This window comes from Sabethes cyaneus, chromosome 3 (genome assembly GCF_943734655.1).
Source record: "Sabethes cyaneus chromosome 3, idSabCyanKW18_F2, whole genome shotgun sequence".
NCBI lineage: Eukaryota > Metazoa > Arthropoda > Insecta > Diptera > Culicidae > Sabethes > Sabethes cyaneus.
Window position 1 is genome coordinate 28,840,301 of NC_071355.1, and position 8,274 is coordinate 28,848,574.

The following is an 8,274-nucleotide window of genomic DNA, read 5'->3' on the forward strand; positions in this document are numbered from 1 at the left end:
ACAGTGGCAAGTGTGGCAAGTTACTCAACACACCTCCTGCTGTTTCTCAATGGCTATCGTACTCAATACTACTACAGCAAGGAAATTCAACATTAAAATACCATCTACCAGTGGAGTTGGAAATTATTAGTTATAATCGATTCCATCACGAAAATAATTAGCAATCAACCGGTAATATTGTTCAAATCGTGGCTTCCGAAGTCATTACCATATGAAATCAAGCCGGTCTACCACATTAACTCAAGCGGAATGTGGTTTCTAGAGGTAACTCTAAGCTTGTGGTAGCTTGAAAGGGCACAAAATAGACTTTAAATTAAAGAAAATAGTTTAGCATTCAGCTGCAATTCAAGAGGAGAGCAGTGCATTTAAAATGCGGTTGAATTTTTCCAATATTGTCGTGTTCCAGATCGATAAGCACTTGGCCATCATCAAAAAAAGGTTAATTAAATTGCGAATCGAAACCTACGGAGAATATTTTTGTAATGTAAAGGCCCAGACACAATGCATACGGATTTTAACTATGTTGCGGCAATTTGACAGTTTTTCCATGGGTTTTCTGTAACGCTTCTGTCTTGCGGTATCATTATAATTCCCTGCATCCCGTTGCAAAGGTAAACACGTCTCCCAAAGATAAAACATTTCCCAAAAATAAAGCAAAACAATGGACATGTAATCCGTAAGCGACTAACCTTTAAAATCGTCGGCGTATCCGTAATCCAGAGTTGCAACTGTTGCGGTCACAGGATTGCAACGAAAACAGACAACTTGTTCGTGTTAAAATCCCACCGTCCGATAATAGCAAATAATTTCACGTCCACCGGTGCACCGGTTGTTCGTACGAGCGGTTTCCCCGCGGTGGCCGAAGGGATTTACCGTTTCCACCCCGCTCAGGAAATTTTTTCACCAAAAATTTTTCTTCTCTTTATTTACACCACATTCACTGCATTCACTGCGCAGTCGAATCAAATCATCAATCACTTTATGAAGGTTGAAAATAAAATAAATTAAAAAAACACTGCACCACCTGCAAAAAATTTCACATTTGACATTTCTGTCGATGTCCACCCTGTTCACCGCAAACATGTTCACGTAAAGGTGTGTGGATTCTTCATGGCGATCGTGCCGATCGGTTCATCGTCGGTTATCACTATTCGTTGCGTTCACTGAATTTGTGGTGCACAATTCTTGATGCACTGGGTTTATAAAAGGACAACTACTGTTTACGGTGAGTTTATCGTCGTAAGAATAATAGAAAATCACATTCCCATTCACTTGTACGTAACGTTTCAACCAAGTTTACTATTTAATACAAAATTATTTTTAAAATCGGTTCTGCTGAATGAGTCTTATTGAATCAATAACATTTTTAAATAATGGACCAACTATGTTTAACCATAAAAAATATAACTATAGGCTTAAGCCTATAAATATATGTACCTAAAATGAAATTTCTATAACATGTAACAAGTAAAATTTTCGCGATAGCGATAAAAACCCTAGAAATCGAGGAAAGCAAACTGAAAAATTTCGATAGAAATGTGCTTTTCGTGTCGAATAAACAAACGCAGAAGAATCGAGGGATGATTTCAGGCATTCCGTGCTGCAGATAACAGCCAACGCAACATGAATGCTTATCACCAACACAAAATAAGCAACCCCTCGGCATCCCGCTGTAGCCACAAATACCCGCCGAACCTGTACGTTGTTAAACCGTATTGATCTTGAGAACGATTATCATCCACAAAAAGCAACAAATAAAACTGTTCCACCAAGATCAAGAACACACAAACACGTCACCGAAGCCGAACCGAACCGGGTGCGCTCTCCCGTAAAACTCCTGATCACTCACACCAACACCGTACCGTACGTATACAGAACGGTGTAACCCCGCGCCGAGATTCGATCCTCGCTGGCTTTTTATTTTCGATTTCCTTGCTCCGCCGGGATCTTTCACCACCCGGGCGAAGCCCACTTTAATAATGCTGTATATGTTTGCGTACGAGAAACCGACAGAAAATTCGAGTTTATTGAATCCAACACACACTCGCTCTTTCTCTTTTTGGCACACACTTCTACAGCAATAGTGATGATGCTGGCTGTTCAATCTTCGCAATAAAAAAAAATCTGATCGAAAATTTTAATTATGTCCCATATTAACTGTTCACACACCACGCTGCAGTACCGAAAACGATTCCACTTTCTAAGCGTCCAAATAATTACGGTGCTGCATTGACGCAACTGCACCGTAGGCATGCGAAAATGCAACCCCGCTAGTTGAAAACTTGTTCCGCGACCTACAAAAATTTTCAGCGAACAGCACTTTCCCGACCGATACGATTGAAGTTGAGCTCAAGACTGAATGGCAGCCTGACGCTCTCGGTGCTGGAATGCCTGAGTTTGAGCCTGTTTGCTGCTGTACCACACACGGCCTACGTGCGGTTGTAGTGTGTAATACTACGTACTATACACACCGCGCGCGTAGTGTAAAAGAGAGAGAAAGACTAGGAGAGGCCACGATCATCAATGAATGAGAGTAGTTTGCTTCTCCAGCAAGCAACAGCTACGTATCCGTTATGTCGGTTGCGGTTCGGCACTGTCAGCAGCCTGACAGAAGCAAGCTAGAGCGAGACCAACAGATTTTTGTTTACGTTTCGAACGTTTCGAATTTTCGAATGTCGCTAACGCTTCGCTGCTGCTAACGATGCGATGGTAACGCGGTCATAACGACCACGTGGCTTCACGCGCTTCACGTTTATAGTGGCGGGCATTTCTGGTAACTGCAACGGGTTGGCACACTTAGCGCCGTAGCTTACGAATAGGCACTAGGTCTTTTGAGTGCCAAAAGCCTAAAGTAAAGTAAAGGATCAAACCGAACCTTGCGTTAACGCATCTGCCTACCGTCTTACCGTCTTATCATAAAAGATGTTATCAATTGCGTGGTTATCCAACGTTAACGTAACCAACGTTTTTATAACCTCACACCATCGAAATTGCTTTTTTTTAGATCCAGTAAAACGGTTTGCTGATTATTAACCAGCAATGAAGTTTTCCACTGAAGTCTAGCAAATGATTTAAATGTTGATGTCGTTTGAATTAGACTGCAATTTTTTTACTGTATTACCATCAGCATCTCGATTCATCTGTCAACTCAAATGTCAAAACGACGCGAGGCAGAATTAGTGTTGCGATTGCTTTTCAATTAATTAAATAAATGGAACGAGAATTGCAGTCCATTGTTGAAGGATGAAACCTGTGCCATCGAAGAATTGTTAGGTTAAGTTGTATTGTTAAGTGAAATCTCATCCTAAACCCTTTTTTTGCAGGCTTTATTCAAACTGGAGGAGAAAGAGGCCGACTAATTGGGATCAACTTTTCAGGGGTGACATTGCGATTCTCCACGTTAAACGAATTGGCGAAACGAACCAAAACCTCTCGAAACGAGAATCGCAATGTCACCCCAGATAGGTGACTTAAAAATAAATTAAAACGGTGGTTCTACAATTGATGGAGGGATGGCAGGGGAAAGTAATGAAAATTTTTGTAATGGTGGGGAAAGAGCGGGAAGGTGAGCTTCCGCTTAACATGTAATCGTTGTGACTCCTACCTTTTGTCCAATACTGGAAGGTGCATGGATCGAACCAAGCTATAATCTGAGATTATAACCGGATTTGAACCCACAACAACCGCCAGGGCATGTGGCTCCCTGGTACCCATATATCTTTGAACCGCAAAGGCGCTGGACAAAAGGAGACTGCACCACCCCCTTGTTAAAGTAGCGACGTATGTGGTTGAGCTATTTGTAGACACAAAATTGTGCCTCTTCCTCCGTCTACTGTAGATAACCACCGACCGAGAAGTTTAAATCTAAGTTGTTTTTACTGGCCGGACGACGACACTATGCAGGCCCTTGCGACTTACAAGATACTGCGTGTGACGCTGTTCGTCTGTCAGCTTGTTAGCCGCGATTCTCAGCGCGGATTTTCGGAGAAAGGCACCTTCCCGCTCTTTCCCCTGTATTCCAAAAATCTTCATTACTTTCCCCTACCGTCCCTCCATCAATTCCACCGCTTTAAAAAAATATTAATATTAATGCCTGACCGCATTTCAAGGTCAAAGACTAAAAACACGAGTTTGGTCTAATAAATTAAAGTTTATTGATCGTATTTTTAATGGATTCATAACCAAAATTCCTCCCAGTTGGCCTCGAGGTATGATGCCGGCCTAATAAGCCAGTCGTTGTATGTTCGAATCTCGGCTGGGAGAGGCTGTTAGAGTCAATAGGATCGTAGCAACTGGCCCTGCAATTGTCCTGTACTCTAACGGCTGGATGCGAAGTCTGTCGTATAAAAACAGAAGGTCAAGTTTCGATAACGGCATGTAGCACCTAGGTTTTGCTTTGCTTTGCTCATAACCGCAATTACCGAAAATTCTTCTATTAATTTTTCACAGAAATTTTTGTTTGATGTTGATGTTTGATGAGCCAATAACACAGCAATCCCATGGCTCGTACACCGAAACGAACGATAACGGCCAGCGATGCATCAACTTTGCAGCTTCCCGAGGCTTTCGGAAATTAGACAACCCACGAGCTGCCGAAAACTGTTTTCCTCTGTGGAGCTAGACGCTCGGCCGTCAATAAGACCGCAACCGCGGTGCTAGGTGAGGAAACTTCGAGCACACGATGTTCCTTTGAAAAGGCACTACACTTTCTATTTAGCGGTTGAAACTCTTAGTTCCAGATCGGCTCAAGCTACAATATTTATTAATCGATATTATTTGCATGTATGTAATATAACAATGTGGTCACTTACAATTTAGTGTAGGCTTCGTAATTTAGGTTAGATTATCTTATTCAATCCGTATGTAGTTTAGAGTATTATCTAGGTTTAACTAGTTAAATTGTAGATAATCACTAGATTTTTACTAATTATATACATGTATAGTAGTTAGGTTTAGAAATTCACGTGGTGTGCAATCAATAATAATAGCTTCTTGCAATAAAGATGGCTTTTCATTAGTTAAGTTTCAGATCTTCTTCTCCCACTTATTATATATCAACTGACGTCTCACTGACATCGCTTCTGTCAAGGCGAAACGGAACATTCCGAAGGGCTGTTGTCGATGACACCAGCGTTGCCAGAGTCGTGGCAATACACAAAATGATTGGTTTGACGGGGAATGCCAACAAACAGCGGGGTGCTATCCTTATCTTAACGAACGGTGTTTGACAGTCGACTTAACGAAGGGCGCTATTTGCAAGAAATGCAGGAAATAGCGCCCGTCTGACAGGTAAATTTGCTACCAACCTTGTCGAGATGTGCTGAGGATGTTGGCAACAAAAACATGGCACCCATCGCAAGCCCCTGCCAACAAACGATGGAGAGGAAAAACTATCTAAGCATTTCTACTAGAGAGGAATTTAGCCAAATATCGACGAGCGAAGAAAAAGCGCCAGGACAGGGATCGTGAGGAGCTGGAACAGCTATTCCGGGCTACTGAAACGCGCAAGTTTTATAAGAAGGTGAAACAAACTCCTAAGTGCTACACTTCTAAACCTGACATGTGCAGGGACGAGAAGGGGATCTAATCACAAACGAGCGCGATGTGGTCGATAGGTCGAAACAATGTTGCAAGCGAGAAGCCAACATTGTCTATTCTCACGCGAGTGAGTATGAGAAGCATAGCATTCAACGCTTGCGCCGCACATGCAAGCGTAAAACAAACAGCCACCGTTGCTGTGTGCAGACATTCTGCTACCTCACACTCGCGCACGCACATCGTCTTCCTGCATAGCTTATTCGCGAGTCAAATAACTCCTGAGCAGAGGTTGGAAAACTCGCAAAATGAATAGATACGCCGAGCATCGGCAAACGGTTTTTATCATGATAAAACAGCTACGCGATTGGTTCAATTCGTCTATAACAATGAGCAACATACACTCACGCTTCGTAGCATCGCTGAATATACGAATATCGTGAGCAACGCAAAAGTACGAACTGACGCTTTCTGCTGCTTGCAAAGCCACTAACACTACTTTAAAGTATTCTCTTTTCGTGGTAATATTATTTTGAATACTTTCCGACGTCCCCGGGCATTCTATATCCGAAAAATCGAACACACTCAATGTTCAATATTCAATTTTTGAACGAATTCTGATGTTCATAATGAGGTTCTGTTCGTGATAAAATTCAAAGCTGATGCGTGCATTATCGGCGAGGCAGGCGAATAGTGTATGTTCATGAGGGATATTCATCGATTCGAATGATCACTTTTTCGCGAATTCTCCAACCACTGCTCCTGAGCAATCAGTTGCCCGTGAGGCATAGTGGCGCACTGGGATACAGGTTTTGCATTACTTTTCCTTTTCTTCTTCGTCTTCGCCCCCGATTCTTCTTACGAGCGGGAGTGCGATCCCAACGCGAGTACTCGGCATCAGCAGCTCGGGCTGCAACGAAGGCCGAGAGCGAGGACCGTAGCTATTAGCTAGACACACACTCGCAAAAACTCGTCGTAATGCATGAATAAGTAAGAGCAAGAGTCCGAAAGGGACGCTTACGCCGGCACGTTCGTTAGGATGAGTACGCGTGTGTGACAAAATTAGACCACACGAGTGTGGGAGTCGCCGGAAAGAACCGACTACCGGTAGAACTATACAAAAAAGGCCGAGAACCGTTAGCAAAGGCACATCAGTGGATAATTTCAAGGATTTGGAAGGACAAGAGATTACCGGAGGACCCAGCTAGCATTTTCATATGTATATAAAAGATTGAAATCTGCTCTACGTACAGATATACATGCTAGTAAATCATATTTGATGCGCAAAATTGGCATATCCGTACTATTTTGGAGGCGATATACGCGATTAGGAATATTTAGAAGCGTTACGACTATATAAGCATTTATATACGATAATATCCGATTAAGCGCGAATCGCTTCGTAATGCTATACGATTTTGTGCTGAAAATCGTATGTATGTCAGTTATTATCATTAGATACGACAGAAAATGGGTCCACTTTATCAAGCATTAATTACGATTACGAATTTGTTGAGAGATATTTACAATAATTTTCGTACATAGATATACGAGTTGGTGCTAGCTGGGGAGTGGATGGAAGGTCATCTACAAAAAGGGCGATCGGCTAGATTGCTGTAAGTACCGTGGTGTTACGCTGATCAACGCCGCCTGCAAGGTGCTCCCTCAGATTTTGTTACGTCGTCTATTCCCAATAGCAAAAGAATTCGTTGGATCGGATCAAATTTTTACTCTCCGACAAATCCAACAGAAATGCCAAGTGTACAACGTGCCCACGCATCATATTTTCATGGATTTCAGAGCAGCATACGATACAGTTAAACGCGAACAGCTGTGGCAGATAATGCACGAGTACGGTTTTGCCGGACAAACTGACGCGGCTGATCAAGGCTACTAGCGAGTGATGCGCTAAGTGTGCGATACGGGGAGACTCTCGAGTCCTTTAGAATCGCACAGAGGATTGCGGCAAGGGGATGGACTATCCTGTATGTTATTCAATATTGCTATTGAAGGTGTGATCCAGTGAGCGGGCATCGAAACGAGAGGAATGATCTTCAGCAAGAGTAGCCAACTCCTAGCCTTCGCAGACGACCTCGACATCATTACTAGAAACCTTGGAACGGCGGAGGCAACCTACGCCAGACTAAAAAAAAGCAAGGAGGATTGGGTGCGAACTTATGTGACGGTTCGCCGAACCCAAACTGTAGAGAAAGTTCGAGTGCAGGCAGTTATTGGTTCGTTGAATCCAAAAGTTGTTCGATGGATACTCGGCTGCAGTAGTCCGGTTGATCGGAGGGAGCGTTGCGACGCACGGAAGCTCAAAACAGATAGAATTGTCGTGAATCGATTAGTAAACTAAAAAGAGAAATAGGAGTCAAGCTGCACACGCAGAACTCTGCCGCCTGCCAAGCCATTCCATGAAATCCGAGGTGCGCCAAGTCGCGAGATGTTCTGTAGTAGTATTTTATGGTCAATGCTATCTATTCTGTATGGTCGGTCAGTAGCTGACCAGCTCTGTCCTTCACCTCAGGATGCTGCGAACTACTACCGGCGGAAATCGTAATGGCACCCGACTTTCTCCTCCCGTCGTTGGACACGTTTACGCGCAAACGTATCTCAGCGATAACAAGGTAATGGTCGGATGCAATGTTAGCGCAGCGTTTGTTGCGAACATCAAGAAGGCTTCTTTAGTGGTTAATTTGGGTTTCTGTTCAACCGTCACGGGAAACCCACATGACT

At 43.2% G+C, this 8,274-nt stretch overlaps 1 protein-coding gene across 3 annotated transcripts in view; it reads right to left on the bottom strand.

Moving 5' to 3' along the window:
* The window catches only part of LOC128744541 (spectrin beta chain, non-erythrocytic 1), a 232,040-nt gene extending 229,685 nt beyond the window's left edge, over positions 1 to 2,355 (bottom strand). The window contains exons 1-2 of one of the 3 annotated variants that reach the window (XM_053841617.1): positions 2,299 to 2,355; positions 690 to 1,024 (exon numbers count right to left, since the gene is read on the bottom strand). The gene's annotated coding sequence lies outside the window, so the exon portion shown is untranslated. Of the gene's footprint in view, positions 1 to 689; positions 1,025 to 2,182; positions 2,251 to 2,294 lie in introns of those variants that run through there. The other 2 variants (XM_053841618.1, XM_053841619.1) reach the window with 2 other exon arrangements.
* Positions 2,356 to 8,274: the final 5,919 nt, after the last annotated feature.